Source organism: Telmatherina bonti, assembly GCF_933228915.1.
Source record: "Telmatherina bonti genome assembly, chromosome: 20".
In the NCBI taxonomy this organism is placed as follows: Eukaryota; Metazoa; Chordata; class Actinopteri; order Atheriniformes; family Telmatherinidae; genus Telmatherina; species Telmatherina bonti.
Window position 1 is genome coordinate 3,162,077 of NC_136618.1, and position 25,226 is coordinate 3,187,302.

Genomic DNA, 25,226 nt, shown 5'->3' on the forward strand with positions numbered 1-25,226 from the left:
TCTGATGCTCCAACCTGCTGCTGGATCTGATGCTCCAACCATCCACTGGATCTGATGCTCCAACCTTCTGCTGCTGGATCTGATGCTCCAACCTGCTGCTGGTTCTGATGCTCCAACCTTCTGCTGCTGGTTCTGATGCTCCATCCTCCTGCTGGTTCTGATGCTCCAACCTTCTGCTGCTGGATCTGATGCTCCAACCTGCTGCTGCTGTATCTGATGCTCCAACCTGCTGCTGGATCTGATGCTCCAACCTTCTGCTGCTGGATCTGATGCTCCAACCTTCTGCTGGATCTGATGCTCCAACCATCTGCTGGATCTGATGCTCCAACCTTATGCTGCTGGTTCTGATGCTCCAACCTGCTGCTGGATCTGATGCTCCAACCTGCTGCTGGTTCTGATGCTCCAACCTTCCACTGGATCTGATGCTCCAACCTGCTGCTGGTTCTGATGCTCCAACCTTCTGCTGCTGGATCTGATGCTCCAACCTGCTGCTGGTTCTGATGCTCCAACCTTCTGCTGGTTCTGATGCTCCAACCTGCTGCTGGTTCTGATGCTCCAACCTTCCACTGGATCTGATGCTCCAACCTGCTGCTGGATCTGATGCTCCAACTTTCTGCTGCTGGATCTGATGCTCCAACCTGCTGCTGGATCTGATGCTCCAACCTGCTGCTGCTGGATTTTATACTCCAACCTTCTGCTGCTGGTTCTGATGCTCCAACCTTCTGCTGCTGGTTCTGATGCTCCAACCTGCTGCTGGTTCTGATGCTCCAACCTTCTGCTGCTGGTTCTGATGCTCCAACCTTCTGCTGCTGGTTCTGATGCTCCAACCTTCTGCTACTGGTTCTGATGCTCCAACCTTCTGCTACTGGATCTGATGCTCCAACCTTCTGCTGGTTCTGATGCTCCGACCTTCTGCTGGTTCTGATGCTCCAACCTTCTGCTACTGGTTCTGATGCTCCAACCTTCTGCTACTGGTTCTGATGCTCCAACCTTCTGCTGCTGGTTCTGATGCTCCAACCTCCTGCTGCTGGATCTGATGCTCCAACCTACTGCTACTGGTTCTGATGCTCCAACCTTCTGCTGCTGGTTCTGATGCTCCAACCTCCTGCTACTGGTTCTGATGCTCCAACCTTCTGCTACTGGTTCTGATGCTCCAACCTTCTGCTGCTGGATCTGATGCTCCAACCTTCTGCTGGATCTGATGCTCCAACCTTCTGCTGGTTCTGATGCTCCAACCTGCTGCTGGTTCTGATTCTCCAACCTGCTGCTGGTTCTGATGCTCCAACCTGCTGCTGGTTCTGATGCTCCAACCTTCTGCTCGTTCTGATGCTCCAACCTTCTGCTGCTGGTTCTGATGCTCCAACCTTCTGCTCGTTCTGATGCTCCAACCTTCTGCTGGATCTGATGCTCCAACCTGCTGCTGGTTCTGATGCTCCAACCTGCTGCTGGTTCTGATGCTCCAACCTTCTGCTGCTGGTTCTGATGCTCCAACCTTCTGCTGGTTCTGATGCTCCAACCTGCTGCTGGATCTGATGCTCCAGCCTGCTGCTGGATCTGATGCTCCAACCTGCTGCTGGTTCTGATGCTCCAACCTTCCACTGGATCTGATGCTCCAACCTTCTGCTGGATCTGATGCTCCAACCTGCTGCTGGATCTGATGCTCCAACCTTCCACTGGATCTGATGCTCCAACCTTCTGCTTGTTCTGATGCTCCAACCTTCTGCTGCTGGTTCTGATGCTCCAACCTGCTGCTGGATCTGATGCTCCAACCTGCTGCTGGTTCTGATGCTCCAACCTGCTGCTTGTTCTGATGCTCCAACCTTCTGCTGCTGGTTCTGATGCTCCAACCTGCTGCTGGATCTGATGCTCCAACCTGCTGCTGGATCTGATGCTCCAACCTGCTGCTTGTTCTGATGCTCCAACCTTCTGCTGCTGGTTCTGATGCTCCAACCTGCTGCTGGATCTGATGCTCCAACCTGCTGCTGGATCTGATGCTCCAACCTGCTGCTGGATCTGATGCTCCAACCTGCTGCTTGTTCTGATGCTCCAACCTTCTGCTGCTGGATCTGATGCTCCAACCTGCTGCTGGATCTGATGCTCCAACCTGCTGCTGGTTCTGATGCTCCAACCTGCTGCTGGATCTAATGCTCCAACCTGCTGCTGGTTCTGATGCTCCAACCTTCTGCTGCTGGTTCTGATGCTCCAACCTTCTGCTGCTGGATCTTATGCTCCAACCTGCTTCTGGATCTGATGCTCCAACCTTCCACTGGATGTGATGCTCCAACCTGCTGCTGGTTCTGATGCTCCAACCTTCTGCTGGTTCTGATGCTCCAACCTGCTGCTGCTGGATCTTATGCTCCAACCTTCTGCTGCTGGTTCTGATGCTCCAACCTTCTGCTGGATCTGATGCTCCAACCTGCTGCTGGTTCTGATGCTCCAACCTGCTGCTGCTGGATCTGATGCTCCAACCTTCTGCTGGTTCTGATGCTCCAACCTTCTGCTGCTGGATCTGATGCTCCAACAAGCTGCTGGATCTGATGCTCCAACCTGCTGCTGGTTCTGATGCTCCAACCTTCTGCTGCTGGATCTGATGCTCCAACCTGCTGCTGGATCTGATGCTCCAGCCTTCTGCTGCTGGATCTGATGCTCCAACCTGCTGCTGGATCTGATGCTCCAACCTGCTGCTGGATCTGATGATCCAACCTGCTGCTGGTTCTGATGCTCCAACCTGCTGCTGGTTCTGATGCTCCAACCTGCTGCTGGTTCTGATGCTCCAACCTTCTGCTGCTGGATCTGATGCTCCAACCTTCTGCTGCTGGATCTGATGCTCCAACCTGCTGCTGGATCTGATGCTCCAACCTTCCACTGGATCTGATGCTCCAACCTTCTGCTGCTGGATCTGATGCTCCAACCTTCTGCTGCTGGATCTGATGCTCCAACCTTCTGCTGCTGGATCTGATGCTCCAACCTTCCACTGGATCTGATGCTCCAACCTGGTGCTGGATCTGATGCTCCAACCTGCTGCTGGTTCTGATGCTCCAACCTTCTGCTGCTGGTTCTGATGCTCCAACCTTCTGCTGCTGGATCTGATGCTCCAACCTGCTGCTGCTGGATCTGATGCTCCAACCTTCTGCTGCTGGATCTGATGCTCCAACCTTCTGCTGCTGGATCTGATGCTCCAACCTTCCACTGGATCTGATGCTCCAACCTGGTGCTGGATCTGATGCTCCAACCTGCTGCTGGTTCTGATGCTCCAACCTTCTTCTGCTGGATCTGATGCTCCAACCTTCTGCTGCTGGATCTGATGCTCCAACCTTCTGCTGCTGGATCTGATGGTCCAACCTGCTGCTGGATCTGATGCTCCAACCTTCTGCTGGTTCTGATGCTCCAACCTTCCACTGGATCTGATGCTCCAACCTGCTGCTGGTTCTGATGCTCCAACCTGCTGCTGGTTCTGATGCTCGAACCTGCTGCTGCTGGATCTTATGCTCCAACCTTCTGCTGCTGTATCTGATGCTCCAACCTGCTGCTGGATCTGATGCTCCAACCTTCTGCTGCTGGATCTGATGCTCCAACCTTCTGCTGCTGGATCTGATGCTCCAACCTGCTGCTGGTTCTGATGCTCCAACCTTCTGCTGGAACTGATGCTCCAACCTGCTGCTGGTTCTGATGCTCCAACCTTCTGCTGCTGGATCTTATGCTCCAACCTGCTGCTGGATCTGATGCTCCAACCTGCTGTTGCTGGATCTTATGCTCCAACCTGCTGCTGGATCTGATGCTCCAACCTTCCACTGGAGCTGATGCTCCACCTTCTGCTGCTGTATCTGATGCTCCAACCTGCTGCTGGATCTGATGCTCCAACCTTCTGCTGCTGGTTCTGATGCTCCAACCTGCTGCTGCTGGTTCTGATGCTCCAACCTGCTGCTGGATCTGATGCTCCAACCTGCTGCTGCTGGTTCTGATGCTCCAACCTGCTGCTGGATCTGATGCTCCAACCTTCTGCTGCTGGATCTGATGCTCCAACCTTCTGCTGCTGGATCTGATGCTCCAACCTTCTGCTGCTGGATCTGATGCTCCAACCTTCTGCTGCTGGATCTGATGCGCCAACCTTCTGCTGCTGGTTCTGATGCTCCAACCTGCTGCTGGATCTGATGCTCCAACCTGCTGCTGCTGGTTCTGATGCTCCAACCTGCTGCTGGATCTGATGCTCCAACCTTCTGCTGCTGGATCTGATGCTCCAACCTTCTGCTGCTGGATCTGATGCTCCAACCTTCTGCTGCTGGATCTGATGCTCCAACCTTCCACTGGATCTGATGCTCCAACCTGGTGCTGGATCTGATGCTCCAACCTTCTGCTGCTGGATCTGATGCTCCAACCTTCTGCTGGATCTGATGCTCCAACCTTCTGCTGCTGGTTCTGATGCTCCAACCTTCTGCTGCAGGATCTGATGCTCCAACCTGCTGCTGCTGGATCTGATGCTCCGACCTTCCACTGGATCTGATGCTCCAACCTTCTGCTGCTGGATCTGATGCTCCAACCTGCTGCTGGATCTGATGCTCCAACCTTCTGCTGGATCTGATGCTCCAACCTGCTGCTGGTTCTGATGCTCCAACCTTCTGCTGCTGGTTCTGATGCTCCAACCTTCTGCTGCTGGTTCTGATGCTCCAACCTTCTGCTGCTGGTTCTGATGCTCCAACCTTCTGCTGCTGGATCTGATGCTCCGACCTTCTGCTGCTGGATCTGATGCTCCGACCTTCCACTGGATCTGATGCTCCAACCTGGTGCTGGATCTGATGCTCCAACCTGCTGCTGGTTCTGATGCTCCAACCTTCTGCTGCTGGTTCTGATGCTCCAACCTTCTGCTGCTGGATCTGATGCTCCAACCTGCTGCTGGATCTGATGCTCCAACCTTCTGCTGGTTCTGATGCTCCAACCTTCCACTGGATCTGATGCTCCAACCTGCTGCTGGTTCTGATGCTCCAACCTTCTGCTGGTTCTGATGCTCCAACCTGCTGCTGCTGGATCTTATGCTCCAACCTTCTGCTGCTGTATCTGATGCTCCAACCTGCTGCTGGAACTGATGCTCCAACCTTCTGCTGCTGGATCTGATGCTCCAACCTTCTGCTGCTGGATCTGATGCTCCAACCTGCTGCTGCTGGTTCTGATGCTCCAACCTGCTGCTGGATCTGATGCTCCAACCTTCTGCTGCTGGATCTGATGCTCCAACCTTCTGCTGCTGGATCTGATGCTCCAACCTTCTGCTGCTGGATCTGATGCTCCAACCTGCTCCTGGATCTGATGCGCCAACCTTCTGCTGCTGGATCTGATGCTCCAACCTGCTGCTGCTGGTTCTGATGCTCCAACCTGCTGCTGGATCTGATGCTCCAACCTGCTGCTGCTGGTTCTGATGCTCCAACCTGCTGCTGGATCTGATGCTCCAACCTTCTGCTGCTGGATCTGATGCTCCAACCTTCTGCTGCTGGATCTGATGCTCCAACCTTCTGCTGCTGGATCTGATGCTCCAACCTGCTGCTGCTGGATCTGATGCTCCGACCTTACACTGGATCTGATGCTCCAACCTTCTGCTGCTGGATCTGATGCTCCAACCTGCTGCTGGATCTGATGCTCCAACCTTCTGCTGCTGGATCTGATGCTCCGACCTTCCACTGGATCTGATGCTCCAACCTGGTGCTGGATCTGATGCTCCAACCTTCTGCTGCTGGAACTGATGCTCCAACCTGCTGCTGGATCTGATGCTCCAACCTGCTGCTTGTTCTGATGCTCCAACCTTCTGCTGCTGGATCTGATGCTCCAACCTGCTGCTGGATCTGATGCTCCAACCTTCCACTGGATCTGATGCTCCAACCTTCCACTGGATCTGATGCTCCGACCTTCCACTGGATCTGATGCTCCAACCTGCTGCTGGATATGATGCTCCAACCTTCTGCTGCTGGATCTGATGCTCCGACCTTCCACTGGATCTGATGCTCCAACCTTCTGCTGCTGGAACTGATGCTCCAACCTGCTGCTGGATCTGATGCTCCAACCTGCTGCTTGTTCTGATGCTCCAATCTTCTGCTGCTGGATCTGATGCTCCTACCTGCTGCTGGATCTGATGCTCCAACCTTCCACTGGTTCTGATGCTCCAACCTGCTGCTGGTTCTGATGCTCCAACCTGCTGCTGGATCTGATGCTCCAACCTGCTGCTGCTGGATCTGATGCTCCAACCTTCTGCTGGTTCTGATGCTCCAACCTTCTGCTGCTGGATCTGATGCTCCAACCTTCTGCTGGTTCTGATGCTCCAACCTTCTGCTGGTTCTGATGCTCCAACCTGCTGCTGCTGGATCTTATGCTCCAACCTTCTGCTTCTGTATCTGATGCTCCAACCTGCCACTGGATCTGATGCTCCAACCTTCTGCTGCTGGATCTGATGCTCCAACCTTCTGCTGCTGGTTCTGATGCTCCAATCTGCTGCTGCTGGATCTGATGCTCCAACCTGCTGCTGCTGGATCTGATGCTCCAACCTGCTGCTGGATCTGATGCTCCAACCTTCCACTGGAGCTGATGCTCCAACCTTCTGCTGCTGTATCTGATGCTCCAACCTGCTGCTGGATCTGATGCTCCAACCTGCTGCTGGATCTGATGCTCCAACCTGCTCCTGGATCTGATGCTCCAACCTTCTGCTGCTGGATCTGATGCTCCAACCTGCTGCTGCTGGTTCTGATGCTCCAACCTGCTGCTGGATCTGATGCTCCAACCTGCTGCTGCTGGTTCTGATGCTCCAACCTGCTGCTGGATCTGATGCTCCAACCTTCTGCTGCTGGATCTGATGCTCCAACCTTCTGCTGCTGGATCTGATGCTCCAACCTTCTGCTGCTGGATCTGATGCTCCGACCTTCCACTGGATCTGATGCTCCAACCTGGTGCTGGATCTGATGCTCCAACCTTCTGCTGCTGGATCTGATGCTCCAACCTTCTGCTGCTGGTTCTGATGCTCCAACCTTCTGCTGCTAGATCTGATGCTCCAACCTTCTGCTGGATCTGATGCTCCAACCTTCTGCTGCTGGATCTGATGCTCCGACCTTCTGCTGGATCTGATGCTCCAACCTTCCACTGGATCTGATGCTCCAACCTTCTGCTGCTGGTTCTGATACTCCAACCTGCTGCTGGTTCTGATGCTCCAACCTTCTGCTGCTGGTTCTGATGCTCCAACCTTCTGCTGGATCTGATGCTCCAACCTTCTGCTGCTGGATCTGATGCTCCGACCTTCCACTGGATCTGATGCTTTAACCTGCTGCTGGATCTGATGCTCCGACCTTCCACTGGATCTGCTGCTCCAACCTGGTGCTGGATCTGATGCTCCAACCTGCTGCTGGTTCTGATGCTCCAATCTTCTGCTGCTGGATCTGAATCTCCAACCTGCTGCTGGATCTGATGCTCCAACCTGCTGCTTGTTCTGATGCTCCAACCTGCTGCTGGTTCTGATGCTCCAACCTGCTGCTGCTGGATCTTATGCTCCAACCTTCTGCTGCTGTATCTGAAGCTCCAACCTTCTGCTGCTGGATCTGATGCTCCAACCTTCTACTGCTGGATCTGATGCTCCAACCTGCTGCTGCTGGATCTGATGCTCCAACCTGCTGCTGGATCTGATGCTCCAACCTGCTGCTGGTTCTGATGCTCCAACCTTCTGCTGCTGGTTCTGATGCTCCAACCTGCTGCTGGTTCTGATGCTCCAACCTTCTGCTGGTTCTGATGCTCCAACCTGCTGCTGCTGGATCTTATGCTCCAACCTTCTGCTGCTGGATCTGATGCTCCAACCTTCTGCTGGATCTGATGCTCCATCCTGCTGCTGCTGGATCTGATGCTCCAACCTGCTGCTGGATCTGATGCTCCAACCTGCTGCTGGATCTGATGCTCCAACCTGCTGCTGGTTCTGATGCTCCAACCTTCTGCTGCTGGATCTGATGCTCCAACCTTCTGCTGCTGGATCTGATGCTCCAACCTTCTGCTGGATCTGATGCTCCAACCTGCTGCTGGATCTGATGCTCCAACCTGCTGCTGGATCTGATGCTCCAACCTTCCACTGGATCTGATGCTCCAACCTTCTGCTGCTGGATCTGATGCTCCAACCTGCTGCTGGTTCTGATGCTCCAACCTTCTGCTGCTGGTTCTGATGCTCCATCCTCCTGCTGGTTCTGATGCTCCAACCTTCTGCTGCTGGATCTGATGCTCCAACCTGCTGCTGCTGTATCTGATGCTCCAACCTGCTGCTGGTTCTGATGCTCCAACCTTCCGCTGCTGGATCTGATGCTCCAACCTGCTGCTGCTGTATCTGATGCTCCAACCTGCTGCTGGTTCTGATGCTCCAACCTTCTGCTGCTGGATCTGATGCTCCAACCTCCTGCTGGTTCTGATGCTCCAACCTTCTGCTACTGGATCTGATGCTCCAACCTGCTGCTGCTGGATCTGATGCTCCAACCTGCTGCTGGATCTGATGCTCCAACCTGCTGCTGGATCTGATGCTCCAACCTGCTGCTGGATCTGATGCTCCAACCTGCTGCTGGATCTGATGCTCCAACCTGCTGCTGGATCTGATGCTCCAACCTGCTGCTGGATCTGATGCTCCAACCTGCTGCTGGATCTGATGCTCCAACCTGCTGCTGCTGGATCTGATGCTCCAACCTGCTGCTGGTTCTGATGCTCCAACCTTCTGCTGCTGGTTCTGATGCTCCATCCTCCTGCTGGTTCTGATGCTCCAACCTTCTGCTGCTGGATCTGATGCTCCAACCTGCTGCTGCTGGATCTGATGCTCCAACCTGCTGCTGGATCTGATGCTCCAACCTTCTGCTGCTGGATCTGATGCTCCAACCTCCTGCTGGTTCTGATGCTCCAACCTTCTGCTGCTGGATCTGATGCTCCAACCTGCTGCTGCTGGTTCTGATGCTCCAACCTGCTGCTGGATCTGATGCTCCAACCTGCTGCTGGTTCTGATGCTCCAACCTTCCACTGGATCTGATGCTCCAACCTGCTGCTGGTTCTGATGCTCCAACCTTCTGCTGCTGGTTCTGATGCTCCAACCTTCTGCTGCTGGTTCTGATGCTCCAACCTTCTGCTGCTGGATCTGATGCTCCAACCTGCTGCTTGTTCTGATGCTCCAACCTGCTGCTGGATCTGATGCTCCAACCTGCTGCTGGATCTGATGCTCCAACCTGCTGCTGGTTCTGATGCTCCAACCTGCTGCTGGTTCTGATGCTCCAACCTTCTGCTGCTGGATCTGATGCTCAAACCTTCTGCTGCTGGATCTGATGCTCCAACCTGCTGCTGGATCTGATGCTCCAACCTGCTGCTGGATCTGATGCTCCAACCTGCTGCTGGATCTGATGCTCCAACCTGCTGCTGGATCTGATGCTCCAACCTGCTGCTGGATCTGATGCTCCAACCTTCTGCTGGATCTGATGCTCCAACCTGCTGCTGCTGGATCTGATGCTCCATCCTGCTGCTGCTGGATCTGATGCTCCAACCTGCTGCTGGATCTGATGCTCCAACCTGCTGCTGGTTCTGATGCTCCAACCTGCTGCTGGTTCTGATGCTCCAACCTTCTGCTGCTGGATCTGATGCTCCAACCTTCTGCTGCTGGATCTGATGCTCCAACCTGCTGCTGGATCTGATGCTCCAACCTGCTGCTGGATCTGATGCTCCAACCTGCTGCTGGATCTGATGCTCCAACCTTCCACTGGATCTGATGCTCCAACCTTCTGCTGCTGGATCTGATGCTCCAACCTGCTGCTGGATCTGATGCTCCAACCTGCTGCTTTATCTGATGCTCCAACCTGCTGCTGGTTCTGATGCTCCAACCTTCTGCTGCTGGTTCTGATGCTCCAACCTGCTGCTGGTTCTGATGCTCCAACCTGCTGCTGGATCTGATGCTCCAACCTGCTGCTGGTTCTGATGCTCCAACCTTCTGCTGCTGGATCTGATGCTCCAACCTTCTGCTGCTGGATCTGATGCTCCAACCTGCTGCTGGATCTGATGCACCAACCTGCTGCTGCTGGATCTGATGCTCCAACCTTCCACTGGATCTGATGCTCCAACCTTCTGCTGCTGGATTTGATGCTCCAAACTTCTGCTGCTGGTTCTGATGCTCCAACCTCCTGCTGGTTCTGATGCTCCAACCTTCTGCTGCTGGATCTGATGCTCCAACCTTCCACTGGATCTGATGCTCCAACCTTCTGCTGCTGGATTTGATGCTCCAACCTGCTGCTGGTTCTGATGCTCCAACCTGCTGCTGGATCTGATGCTCCAACCTGCTGCTGGTTCTGATGCTCCAACCTTCTGCTGCTGGATCTGATGCCCCAACCTTCTGCTGCTGGATCTGATGCTCCAACCTGCTGCTGGATCTGATGCCCCAACCTTCTGCTGCTGGATCTGATGCTCCAACCTGCTGCTTGTTCTGATGCTCCAACCTTCTGCTGCTGGTTCTGATGCTCCAACCTGCTGCTGGATCTGATGCTCCAACCTGCTGCTGGTTCTGATGCTCCAACCTGCTGCTTGTTCTGATGCTCCAACCTTCTGCTGCTGGTTCTGATGCTCCAACCTGCTGCTGGATCTGATGCTCCAACCTGCTGCTGGATCTGATGCTCCAACCTGCTGCTGGATCTGATGCTCCAACCTGCTGCTTGTTCTGATGCTCCAACCTTCTGCTGCTGGATCTGATGCTCCAACCTGCTGCTGGATCTGATGCTCCAACCTGCTGCTGGATCTGATGCTCCAACCTTCTGCTGGATCTGATGCTCCAACCTGCTGCTGCTGGATCTGATGCTCCATCCTGCTGCTGCTGGATCTGATGCTCCAACCTGCTGCTGGATCTGATGCTCCAACCTGCTGCTGGTTCTGATGCTCCAACCTGCTGCTGGTTCTGATGCTCCAACCTTCTGCTGCTGGATCTGATGCTCCAACCTTCTGCTGCTGGATCTGATGCTCCAACCTGCTGCTGGATCTGATGCTCCAACCTGCTGCTGGATCTGACGCTCCAACCTTCTGCTGAATCTGATGCTCCAACCTGCTGCTGGTTCTGATGCTCCAACCTGCTGCTGGTTCTGATGCTCCAACCTGCTGCTGCTGGATCTGATGCTCCAACCTGCTGCTGGATCTGATGCTCCAACCTTCCACTGGATCTGATGCTCCAACCTTCTGCTGCTGGATCTGATGCTCCAACCTGCTGCTGGATCTGATGCTCCAACCTGCTGCTTTATCTGATGCTCCAACCTGCTGCTGGTTCTGATGCTCCAACCTTCTGCTGCTGGTTCTGATGCTCCAACCTGCTGCTGGTTCTGATGCTCCAACCTGCTGCTGGATCTGATGCTCCAACCTGCTGCTGGTTCTGATGCTCCAACCTTCTGCTGCTGGATCTGATGCTCCAACCTTCTGCTGCTGGATCTGATGCTCCAACCTGCTGCTGGATCTGATGCACCAACCTGCTGCTGCTGGATCTGATGCTCCAACCTTCCACTGGATCTGATGCTCCAACCTTCTGCTGCTGGATCTGATGCTCCAAACTTCTGCTGCTGGTTCTGATGCTCCAACCTCCTGCTGGTTCTGATGCTCCAACCTTCTGCTGCTGGATCTGATGCTCCAACCTTCCACTGGATCTGATGCTCCAACCTTCTGCTGCTGGATTTGATGCTCCAACCTGCTGCTGGTTCTGATGCTCCAACCTGCTGCTGGATCTGATGCTCCAACCTGCTGCTGGTTCTGATGCTCCAACCTTCTGCTGCTGGATCTGATGCCCCAACCTTCTGCTGCTGGATCTGATGCTCCAACCTGCTGCTGGATCTGATGCCCCAACCTTCTGCTGCTGGATCTGATGCTCCAACCTGCTGCTTGTTCTGATGCTCCAACCTTCTGCTGCTGGTTCTGATGCTCCAACCTGCTGCTGGATCTGATGCTCCAACCTGCTGCTGGTTCTGATGCTCCAACCTGCTGCTTGTTCTGATGCTCCAACCTTCTGCTGCTGGTTCTGATGCTCCAACCTGCTGCTGGATCTGATGCTCCAACCTGCTGCTGGATCTGATGCTCCAACCTGCTGCTTGTTCTGATGCTCCAACCTTCTGCTGCTGGATCTGATGCTCCAACCTGCTGCTGGATCTGATGCTCCAACCTGCTGCTGGTTCTGATGCTCCAACCTGCTGCTGGATCTGATGCTCCAACCTGCTGCTGGTTCTGATGCTCCAACCTTCTGCTGCTGGTTCTGATGCTCCAACCTTCTGCTGCTGGATCTTATGCTCCAACCTGCTTCTGGATCTGATGCTCCAACCTTCCACTGGATGTGATGCTCCAACCTGCTGCTGGTTCTGATGCTCCAACCTTCTGCTGGTTCTGATGCTCCAACCTGCTGCTGCTGGATCTTATGCTCCAACCTTCTGCTGCTGGTTCTGATGCTCCAACCTTCTGCTGCTGTATCTGATGCTCCAACCTTCTGCTGCTGGATCTGATGCTCCAACCTTCTGCTGCTGGTTCTGATGCTCCAACCTGCTGCTGGATCTGATGCTCCAACCTTCTGCTGCTGGATCTGATGCTCCAACCTTCTGCTGCTGGTTCTGATGCTCCAACCTGCTGCTGGATCTGATGCTCCAACCTTCTGCTGCTGGATCTGATGCTCCAACCTGCTGCTGGATCTGATGCTCCAACCTTCTGCTGCTGGTTCTGATGCTCCAACCTGCTGCTGGATCTGATGCTCCAACCTGCTGCTGGATCTGATGCTCCAACCTGCTGCTGGATCTGACGCTCCAACCTTCTGCTGAATCTGATGCTCCAACCTGCTGCTGGTTCTGATGCTCCAACCTGCTGCTGGTTCTGATGCTCCAACCTGCTGCTGCTGGATCTGATGCTCCAACCTGCTGCTGGATCTGATGCTCCAACCTTCCACTGGATCTGATGCTCCAACCTTCTGCTGCTGGATCTGATGCTCCAACCTGCTGCTGGATCTGATGCTCCAACCTGCTGCTTTATCTGATGCTCCAACCTGCTGCTGGTTCTGATGCTCCAACCTTCTGCTGCTGGTTCTGATGCTCCAACCTGCTGCTGGTTCTGATGCTCCAACCTGCTGCTGGATCTGATGCTCCAACCTGCTGCTGGTTCTGATGCTCCAACCTTCTGCTGCTGGATCTGATGCTCCAACCTTCTGCTGCTGGATCTGATGCTCCAACCTGCTGCTGGATCTGATGCACCAACCTGCTGCTGCTGGATCTGATGCTCCAACCTTCCACTGGATCTGATGCTCCAACCTTCTGCTGCTGGATTTGATGCTCCAAACTTCTGCTGCTGGTTCTGATGCTCCAACCTTCTGCTGCTGGTTCTGATGCTCCAACCTTCTGCTGCTGGATCTGATGCTCCAACCTTCCACTGGATCTGATGCTCCAACCTTCTGCTGCTGGATCTGATGCTCCAACCTGCTGCTGGTTCTGATGCTCCAACCTTCTGCTGCTGGATCTGATGCCCCAACCTTCTGCTGCTGGATCTGATGCTCCAACCTGCTGCTGGATCTGATGCCCCAACCTTCTGCTGCTGGATCTGATGCTCCAACCTTCCACTGGATCTGATACTCCAACCTTCTGCTGCTGAATTTGATGCTCCAAACTTCTGCTGCTGGTTCTGATGCTCCAACCTTCTGCTGCTGGATCTGATGCTCCAAACAGCTGCTGCTGGTTCTGATGCTCCAACCTCCTGCTGGTTCTGATGCTCCAACCTTCTGCTGCTGGTTCTGATGCTCCAACCTTCTGCTGCTGGTTCTGATGCTCCAACCTGCTGCTGGTTCTGATGCTCCAACCTTCTGCTGCTGGTTCTGATGCTCCAACCTTCTGCTGCTGGATATGATGCTCCAACCTGCTGCTGGATCTGATGCTCCAACCTTCTGCTACTGGTTCTGATGCTCCAACCTTCTGCTACTGGTTCTGATGCTCCAACCTTCTGCTGCTGGTTCTGATGCTCCAACCTCCTGCTGCTGGATCTGATGCTCCAACCTTCTGCTACTGGTTCTGATGCTCCAACCTTCTGCTGCTGGTTCTGATGCTCCAACCTCCTGCTACTGGTTCTGATGCTCCAACCTTCTGCTACTGGTTCTGATGCTCCAACCTTCTGCTGCTGGATCTGATGCTCCAACCTTCTGCTGGATCTGATGCTCCAACCTTCTGCTGGTTCTGATGCTCCAACCTGCTGCTGGTTCTGATGCTCCAACCTGCTGCAGGTTCTGATGCTCCAACCTGCTGCTGGTTCTGATGCTCCAACCTTCTGCTCGTTCTGATGCTCCAACCTTCTGCTGCTGGTTCTGATGCTCCAACCTTCAGCTCGTTCTGATGCTCCAACCTTCTGCTTGATCTGATGCTCCAACCTGCTGCTGGTTCTGATGCTCCAACCTGCTGCTGGTTCTGATGCTCCAACCTTCTGCTGCTGGTTCTGATGCTCCAACCTTCTGCTGGTTCTGATGCTCCAACCTGCTGCTGGATCTGATGCTCCAACCTGCTGCTGGATCTGATGCTCCAACCTGCTGCTGGTTCTGATGCTCCAACCTTCCACTGGATCTGATGCTCCAACCTTCTTCTGGATCTGATGCTCCAACCTGCTGCTGGATCTGATGCTCCAACCTTCCACTGGATCTGATGCTCCAACCTGTTGCTGGATCTGATGCTCCAACCTGCTGCTTGTTCTGATGCTCCAACCTTCTGCTGCTGGTTCTGATGCTCCAACCTGCTGCTGGATCTGATGCTCCAACCTGCTGCTGGATCTGATGCTCCAACCTGCTGCTGGTTCTGATGCTCCAACCTTCCACTGGATCTGATGCTCCAACCTGCTGCTGGTTCTGATGCTCCAACCTTCTGCTGCTGGATCTTATGCTCCAACCTGCTTCTGGATCTGATGCTCCAACCTTCCACTGGATGTGATGCTCCAACCTGCTGCTGGTTCTGATGCTCCAACCTTCTGCTGGTTCTGATGCTCCAACCTGCTGCTGCTGGATCTTATGCTCCAACCTTCTGCTGCTGGTTCTGATGCTCCAACCTTCTGCTGCTGTATCTGATGCTCCAACCTGCTGCTGGATCTGATGCTCCAACCTTCCACTGGATGTGATGCTCCAACCTGCTGCTGGTTCTGATGCTCCAACCTTCTGCTGCTGGATCTGATGCTCCAACCTTCTGCTGCTGGATCTGATGCTCCAACCTTCTGCTGCTGGTTCTGATGATACAACCTTCTGCTGCTGGATCAGATGCTCCAACCTTCTGCTGCTGGATCAGATGCTCCAACCTGCTGCTGGTTCTGATGCTCCAACCTTCTTCTGCTGGTTCTGATGCTCCAACCTTCTGCTGCTGGATCTGATGCTCCAACCTGCTGCTGGATCTGATGCTCCAACCTGCTGCTGGTTCTGATGCTCCAACCTGCTGCTGGTTCTGATGCTCCAACCTGCTGCTGGTTCTGATGCTCCAACCTGCTGCTGCTGGATCTGATGCTCCAACCTGCTGCTGGATCTGATGCTCCAACCTGCTGCTGGATCTGATGCTCCAACCTGCTGCTGGATCTGATGCTCCAACCTGCTGCTTATCTGATGCTCCAACCTGCTGCTGGATCTGATGCTCCAACCTGCTGCTGGATCTGATGCTCCAACCTGCTGCTGGTTCTGATGCTCCAACCTTCTGCTGCTGGATCTGATGCTCCAACCTGCTGCTGGTTCTGATGCTCCAACCTTCTGCTGCTGGTTCTGATGCTCCAACCTGCTGCTGGTTCTGATGCTCCAACCTGCTGCTGCTGGTTCTGATGCTCCAACCTTCTGCTGCTGGTTCTGATGCTCCAACCTCCTGCTGGTTCTGATGCTCCAACCTTCTGCTGCTGGATCTGATGCTCCAACCTGCTTCTGCTGGATCTGATGCTCCAACCTGCTGCTGGTTCTGATGCTCCAACCTTCTGCTGCTGGTTCTGATGCTCCAACCTGCTGCTGGTTCTGATGCTCCAACCTTCTGCTGCTGGATCTGATGCTCCAACCTTCTGCTGCTGGATCTGATGCTCCAACCTGCTGCTGGATCTGATGCTCCAACCTTCCACTGGATCTGATGCTCCAACCTTCTGCTGCTGGATCTGATGCTCCAACCTTCTGCTGCTGGATCTGATGCTCCAACCTTCTGCTGCTGGATCTGATGCTCCAACCTTCTGCTGCTGGATCTGATGCTCCAACCTGCTTCTGGTTCTGATGCTCCAACCTGCTGCTGGTTCTGATGCTCCAACCTTCTGCTGCTGGATCCGATGCTACAACCTTCTGCTGCTGGATCTGATGCTCCAACCTGCTGCTGGTTCTGATGCTCCAACCTTCTGCTGCTGGTTCTGATGCTCCAACCTTCTGCTGCTGGTTCTGATGCTACAACCTTCTGCTGCTGGATCAGATGCTCCAACCTTCTGCTGCTGGATCAGATGCTCCAACCTGCTGCTGGTTCTGATACTCCAACCTTCTGCTGCTGGTTCTGATGCTCCAACCTTCTGCTGCTGGTTCTGATGCTCCAACCTTCTGCTGCTGGATCTGATGCTCCAACCTGCTGCTGGATCTGATGCTCCAACCTGCTGCTGGTTCTGATGCTCCAACCTTCTGCTGCTGTTTTTTGATGCTCCAACCTTCTGCTGCTGGTTCTGATGCTCCAACCTTCTGCTGCTGGTTCTGATGCTCCAACCTGCTGCTGCTGGATCTGATGCTCCAACCTTCTGCTGGATCTGATGCTCCAACCTGCTGCTGGTTCTGATGCTCCAACCTGCTGCTGCTGGTTCTGATGCTCCAACCTTCTGCTGCTGGATCTGATGCTCCAACCTTCTGCTGCTGGATCTGATGCTCCAACCTGCTGCTGGATCTGATGCTCCAACCTGCTGCTGATTCCAATGCTCCAACCTTCTGCTGCTGGTTCTGATGCTCCAACCTGCTGCTGCTGGATCTGATGCTCCAACCTTCTGCTGGATCTGATGCTCCAACCTGCTGCTGGTTCTGATGCTCCAACCTGCTGCTGGTTCTGATGCTCCAACCTGCTGCTGCTGGTTCTGATGCTCCAACCTTCTGCTGCTGGTTCTGATGCTCCAACCTGCTCCTGGTTCTGATGCTCCAACCTTCTGCTGCTGGTTCTGATGCTCCAACCTCCTGCTGGATCTGATGCGCCAACCTTCTGCTGCTGGATCTGATGCTCCAACCTTCCACTGGATCTGATGCTCCAACCTGCTGCTGGATCTGATGCTCCAACCTGCTGCTGGTACTGATGCTCCAACCTTCTGCTGCTAGTTCTGATGCTCCAACCTTCTGCTGCTGGATCTGATGCTCCAACCTTCTGCTGTTGGTTCTGATGCTCCAACCTTCTGCTGGTTCTGATGCTCCAACCTGCTGCTGGTTCTGATGCTCCAACCTTCTGCTGGATCTGATGCTCCAACCTGCTGCTGGATCTGATGCTCCAACCTGCTGCTGGATCTGATGCTCCAACCTGCTGCTGGTTCTGATGCTCCAACCTTCTGCTGCTGGATCTGATGCTCCAACCTGCTGCTGGTTCTGATGCTCCAACCTTCTGCTGCTGGTTCTGATGCTCCAACCTGCTGCTGGTTCTGATGCTCCAACCTGCTGCTGCTGGTTCTGATGCTCCAACCTTCTGCTGCTGGTTCTGATGCTCCAACCTCCTGCTGGTTCTGATGCTCCAACCTTCTGCTGCTGGATCTGATGCTCCAACCTGCTTCTGCTGGATCTGATGCTCCAACCTGCTGCTGGTTCTGATGCTCCAACCTTCTGCTGCTGGTTCTGATGCTCCAACCTGCTGCTGGTTCTGATGCTCCAACCTTCTGCTGCTGGATCTGATGCTCCAACCTGCTGCTGGATCTGATGCTCCAACCTTCTGCTGCTGGATCTGATGCTCCAACCTGCTTCTGGTTCTGATGCTCCAACCTGCTGCCGGTTCTGATGCTCCAACCTTCCACTGGATCTGATGCTCCAACCTTCTGCTGCTGGATCTGTTGCTCCAACCTTCTGCTGCTGGATCTGATGCTCCAACCTTCTGCTGCTGGATCTGATGCTCCAACCTTCTGCTGCTGGATCTGATGCTCCAACCTTCTGCTGCTGGATCTGATGCTCCAACCTGCTTCTGGTTCTGATGCTCCAACCTGCTGCTGGTTCTGATGCTCCAACCTTCTGCTGCTGGATGCGATGCTACAACCTTCTGCTGCTGGATCTGATGCTCCAACCTGCTGCTGGTTCTGATGCTCCAACCTTCTGCTGCTGGTTCTGATGCTCCAACCTTCTGCTGCTGGTTCTGATGCTACAACCTTCTGCTGCTGGATCAGATGCTCCAACCTTCTGCTGCTGGATCAGATGCTCCAACCTGCTGCTGGTTCTGATACTCCAACCTTCTGCTGCTGGTTCTGATGCTCCAACCTTCTGCTGCTGGATCTGATGCTCCAACCTGCTGCTGGATCTGATGCTCCAACCTGCTGCTGGTTCTGATGCTCCAACCTTCTGCTGCTGGTTCTGATGCTCCAACCTTCTGCTGCTGGTTCTGATGCTCCAACCTGCTGCTGCTGGATCTGATGCTCCAACCTTCTGCTGGATCTGATGCTCCAACCTGCTGCTGGTTCTGATGCTCCAACCTGCTGCTGCTGGTTCTGATGCTCCAACCTTCTGCTGCTGGATCTGATGCTCCAACCTTCTGCTGCTGGATCTGATGCTCCAACCTGCTGCTGGATCTGATGCTCCAACCTTCCACTGGATCTGATGCTCCAACCTGCTGCTGGATCTGATGCTCCAACCTGCTGCTGATTCCAATGCTCCAACCTTCTGCTGCTGGTTCTGATGCTCCAACCTGCTGCTGCTGGATCTGATGCTCCAACCTTCTGCTGGATCTGATGCTCCAACCTGCTGCTGGTTCTGATGCTCCAACCTGCTGCTGGTTCTGATGCTCCAACCTGCTGCTGCTGGTTCTGATGCTCCAACCTTCTGCTGCTGGTTCTGATGCTCCAACCTGCTCCTGGTTCTGATGCTCCAACCTTCTGCTGCTGGTTCTGATGCTCCAACCTCCTGCTGGATCTGATGCGCCAACCTTCTGCTGCTGGATCTGATGCTCCAACCTTCCACTGGATCTGATGCTCCAACCTGCTGCTGGATCTGATGCTCCAACCTGCTGCTGGTACTGATGCTCCAACCTTCTGCTGCTAGTTCTGATGCTCCAACCTTCTGCTGCTGGATCTGATGCTCCAACCTTCTGCTGTTGGTTCTGATGCTCCAACCTTCTGCTGGTTCTGATGCTCCAACCTTCTGCTGGATCTGATGCTCCAACCTGCTGCTGGTTCTGATGCTCCAACCTGCTGCTGGTTCTGATGCTCCAACCTTTTGCTGCTGGATCTGATGCTCCAACCTTCTGCTGCTGGATCTGATGCTCCAACCTTCTGCTGGATCTGATGCTCCAACCTTCTGCTGGTTCTGATGCTCCAACCTTTTGCTGCTGGTTCTGATGCTCCAACCTTTTGCTGCTGGTTCTGATGCTCCAACCTGCTGCTGGTTCTGATGCTCCAACCTGCTGCTTGTTCTGATGCTCCAACCTTTTGCTGCTGGTTCTGATGCTCCAACCTGCTGCTGGTTCTGATGCTCCAACCTGCTGCTGGTTCTGATGCTCCAACCTTTTGCTGCTGGTTCTGATGCTCCAACCTTTTGCTGCTGGTTCTGATGCTCCAACCTGCTGCTGGTTCTGATGCTCCAACCTGCCGCTGGTTCTGATGCTCCAACCTTCTGCTGGTTCTGATGCTCCAACCTTCTGCTGCTGGTTCTGATGCTCCAACCTTCTGCTGCTGGTTCTGATGCTCCAACCTTCTGCTGGTTCTGATGCTCCAACCTTCTGCTGCTGGTTCTGATGCTCCAACCTTCTGCTGCTGGTTCTGATGCTCCAACCTTCTGATGCTGGTTCTGATGCTCCAACCTTCTGCTGGTTCTGATGCTCCAACCTGCTGCTGGATCTGATGCTCCAACCTGCTGCTGGTTCTGATGCTCCAACCTTCTGCTGCTGGTTCTGATGCTCCAACCTTCTGCTGGTTCTGATGCTCCAACCTGCTGCTGGTTCTGATGCTCCAACCTGCTGCTGGTTCTGATGCTCCAACCTTCTGCTGGTTCTGATGCTCCAACCTTCTGCTGGATCTGATGCTCCAACCTGCTGCTGGATCTGATGCTCCAACCTGCTGCTGGTTCTGATGCTCCAACCTGCTGCTGGTTCTGATGCTCCAACCTTCTGCTGGTTCTGATGCTCCAACCTTCTGCTGGATCTGATGCTCCAACCTGCTGCTGGTTCTGATGCTCCAACCTGCTGCTGGTTCTGATGCTCCAACCTTCTGCTGCTGGATCTGATGCTCCAACCTTCTGCTGGATCTGATGCTCCATCCTGCTGCTGCTGGATCTGATGCTCCAACCTGCTGCTGGATATGATGCTCCAACCTGCTGCTGGATCTGATGCTCCAACCTGCTGCTGGTTCTGATGCTCCAACCTTCTGCTGCTGGATCTGATGCTCCAACCTTCTGCTGGATCTGATGCTCCAACCTGCTGCTGGATCTGATGCTCCAACCTGCTGCTGGATCTGATGCTCCAACCTTCTGCTGCTGGATCTGATGCTCCAACCTTCTGCTGGATCTGATGCTCCAACCTGCTGCTGGATCTGATGCTCCAACCTTCTGCTGCTGGATCTGATGCTCCAACCTGCTGCTGGTTCTGATGCTCCAACCTTCCACTGGATCTGATGCTCCAACCTTCTGCTGCTGGATCTGATGCTCCAACCTGCTGCTGGTTCTGATGCTCCAACCTTCTGCTGCTGGTTCTGATGCTCCATCCTCCTGCTGGTTCTGATGCTCCAACCTTCTGCTGCTGGATCTGATGCTCCAACCTGCTGCTGCTGGATCTGATGCTCCAACCTGCTGCTGGATCTGATGCTCCAACCTTCTGCTGCTGGTTCTGATGCTCCAACCTTCTGCTGCTGGATCTGATGCTCCAACCTGCTGCTTGTTCTGATGCTCCAACCTGCTGCTGGATCTGATGCTCCAACCTGCTGCTGGTTCTGATGCTCCAACCTGCTGCTGGATCTGATGCTCCAACCTGCTGCTGGTTCTGATGCTCCAACCTTCTGCTGCTGGTTCTGATGCTCCAACCTTCTGCTGGTTCATATGCTCCAACCTTCTGCTGCTGGTTCTTAAGCTCCAACCTTCTGCTGCTGGTTCTGATGCTCCAACCTGCTGCTGGATCTGATGCTCCAACCTGCTGCGTGTTCTGATGCTCCAACCTGCTGCTGGTTCTGATGCTCCAACCTTCTGCTGGTTCTGATGCTCCAACCTGCTGCTGCTGGATCTTATGCTCCAACCTTCTGCTGCTTTATCTGATGCTCCAACCTTCTGCTGCTGGATCTGATGCTCCAACCTTCTGCTGCTGGATCTGATGCTCCAACCTGCTGCTGGATCTGATGCTCCAACCTGCTGCTGGTTCTGATGCTCCAACCTTCTGCTGCTGGATCTGATGCTCCAACCTGCTGCTGGTTCTGATGCTCCAACCTTCTGCTGCTGGTTCTGATGCTCCAACCTTCTGCTGCTGGATCTGATGCTCCAACCTGCTGCTGGTTCTGATGCTCCAACCTTCTGCTGGTTCTGATGCTCCAACCTGCTGCTGCTGGATCTTATGCTCCAACCTTATGCTGCTGGATCTGATGCTCCAACCTTCTGCTGGATCTGATGCTCCATCCTGCTGCTGCTGGATCTGATGCTCCAACCTGCTGCTGGATCTGATGCTCCAACCTGCTGCTGGTTCTGATGCTCCAACCTTCTGCTGCTGGATCTGATGCTCCAACCTGCTGCTGCTGGATCTTATGCTCCAACCTGCTGCTGGATCTGATGCTCCAACCTGCTGCTGGATCTGATGCTCCAACCTGCTGCTGGATCTGATGCTCCAACCTTCTGCTGGTTCTGATGCTCCATCCTGCTGCTGGATCTGATGCTCCAACCTGCTGCTGGATCTGATGCTCCAACCTTCTGCTGGATCTGATGCTCCAACCTGCTGCTGCTGGATCTGATGCTCCATCCTGCTGCTGCTGGATCTGATGCTCCAACCTGCTGCTGGATCTGATGCTCCAACCTGCTGCTGGTTCTGATGCTCCAACCTGCTGCTGGATCTGATGCTCCAACCTTCTGCTGCTGGATCTGATGCTCCAACCTGCTGCTGGATCTGATGCTCCAACCTGCTGCTGGATCTGATGCTCCAACCTGCTGCTGGATCTGACGCTCCAACCTTCTGCTGAATCTGATGCTCCAACCTGCTGCTGGTTCTGATGCTCCAACCTGCTGCTGGTTCTGATGCTCCAACCTGCTGCTGCTGGATCTGATGCTCCAACCTGCTGCTGGATCTGATGCTCCAACCTTCCACTGGATCTGATGCTCCAACCTTCTGCTGCTGGATCTGATGCTCCAACCTGCTGCTGGATCTGATGCTTCAACCTGCTGCTTTATCTGATGCTCCAACCTGCTGCTGGTTCTGATGCTCCAACCTTCTGCTGCTGGTTCTGATGCTCCAACCTTCTGCTGGTTCTGATGCTCCAACCTGCTGCTGGATCTGATGCTCCAACCTGCTGCTGGTTCTGATGCTCCAACCTTCTGCTGCTGGATCTGATGCTCCAACCTTCTGCTGCTGGATCTGATGCTCCAACCTGCTGCTGGATCTGATGCACCAACCTGCTGCTGCTGGATCTGATGCTCCAACCTTCCACTGGATCTGATGCTCCAACCTTCTGCTGCTGGATTTGATGCTCCAAACTTCTGCTGCTGGTTCTGATGCTCCAACCTCCTGCTGGTTCTGATGCTCCAACCTTCTGCTGCTGGATCTGATGCTCCAACCTTCCACTGGATCTGATGCTCCAACCTTCTGCTGCTGGATTTGATGCTCCAACCTGCTGCTGGTTCTGATGCTCCAACCTGCTACTGGATCTGACGCTCCAACCTTCTGCTGAATCTGATGCTCCAACCTGCTGCTGGTTCTGATGCTCCAACCTGCTGCTGGTTCTGATGCTCCAACCTTCTGCTGCTGGTTCTGATGCTCCAACCTTCTGCTGCTGGATATGATGCTCCAACCTGCTGCTGGATCTGATGCTCCAACCTTCTGCTACTGGTTCTGATGCTCCAACCTTCTGCTACTGGATCTGATGCTCCAACCTTCTGCTGGTTCTGATGCTCCGACCTTCTGCTGGTTCTGATGCTCCAACCTTCTGCTACTGGTTCTGATGCTCCAACCTTCTGCTACTGGTTCTGATGCTCCAACCTTCTGCTACTGGTTCTGATGCTCCAACCTTCTGCTGCTGGATCTGATGCTCCAACCTTCTGCTGGATCTGATGCTCCAACCTTCTGCTGGTTCTGATGCTCCAACCTGCTGCTGGTTCTGATGCTCCAACCTGCTGCTGGTTCTGATGCTCCAACCTGCTGCTGGTTCTGATGCTCCAACCTTCTGCTCGTTCTGATGCTCCAACCTTCTGCTGCTGGTTCTGATGCTCCAACCTTCAGCTCGTTCTGATGCTCCAACCTTCTGCTGGATCTGATGCTCCAACCTGCTGCTGGTTCTGATGCTCCAACCTGCTGCTGGTTCTGATGCTCCAACCTTCTGCTGCTGGTTCTGATGCTCCAACCTTCTGCTGGTTCTGATGCTCCAACCTGCTGCTGGATCTGATGCTCCAACCTGCTGCTGGATCTGATGCTCCAACCTGCTGCTGGTTCTGATGCTCCAACCTTCCACTGGATCTGATGCTCCAACCTTCTGCTGGATCTGATGCTCCAACCTGCTGCTGGATCTGATGCTCCAACCTTCCACTGGATCTGATGCTCCAACCTGTTGCTGGATCTGATGCTCCAACCTGCTGCTTGTTCTGATGCTCCAACCTTCTGCTGCTGGTTCTGATGCTCCAACCTGCTGCTGGATCTGATGCTCCAACCTGCTGCTGGTTCTGATGCTCCAACCTGCTGCTTGTTCTGATGCTCCAACCTTCTGCTGCTGGTTCTGATGCTCCAACCTGCTGCTGGATCTGATGCTGCAACCTGCTGCTGGATCTGATGCTCCAACCTGCTGCTGGATCTGATGCTCCAACCTGCTGCTTGTTCTGATGCTCCAACCTTCTGCTGCTGGATCTGATGCTCCAACCTGCTGCTGGATCTGATGCTCCAACCTGCTGCTGGTTCTGATGCTCCAACCTGCTGCTGGATCTGATGCTCCAACCTGCTGCTGGTTCTGATGCTCCAACCTTCTGCTGCTGGTTCTGATGCTCCAACCTTCTGCTGCTGGATCTTATGCTCCAACCTGCTTCTGGATCTGATGCTCCAACCTTCCACTGGATGTGATGCTCCAACCTGCTGCTGGTTCTGATGCTCCAACCTTCTGCTGGTTCTGATGCTCCAACCTGCTGCTGCTGGATCTTATGCTCCAACCTTCTGCTGCTGGTTCTGATGCTCCAACCTTCTGCTGCTGTATCTGATGCTCCAACCTTCTGCTGCTGGATCTGATGCTCCAACCTTCTGCTGCTGGTTCTGATGCTCCAACCTGCTGCTGGATCTGATGCTCCAACCTTCTGCTGCTGGATCTGATGCTCCAACCTTCTGCTGCTGGTTCTGATGCTCCAACCTGCTGCTGGATCTGATGCTCCAACCTTCTGCTGCTGGATCTGATGCTCCAACCTGCTGCTGGATCTGATGCTCCAACCTTCTGCTGCTGGATCTGATGCTCCAACCTTCTGCTGCTGGATCTGATGCTCCAACCTGCTGCTGGATCTGATGCTCCAACCTGCTGCTGGATCTGACGCTCCAACCTTCTGCTGAATCTGATGCTCCAACCTGCTGCTGGTTCTGATGCTCCAACCTGCTGCTGGTTCTGATGCTCCAACCTGCTGCTGCTGGATCTGATGCTCCAACCTGCTGCTGGATCTGATGCTCCAACCTTCCACTGGATCTGATGCTCCAACCTTCTGCTGCTGGATCTGATGCTCCAACATGCTGCTGGATCTGATGCTCCAACCTGCTGCTTTATCTGATGCTCCAACCTGCTGCTGGTTCTGATGCTCCAACCTTCTGCTGCTGGTTCTGATGCTCCAACCTGCTGCTGGTTCTGATGCTCCAACCTGCTGCTGGATCTGATGCTCCAACCTGCTGCTGGTTCTGATGCTCCAACCTTCTGCT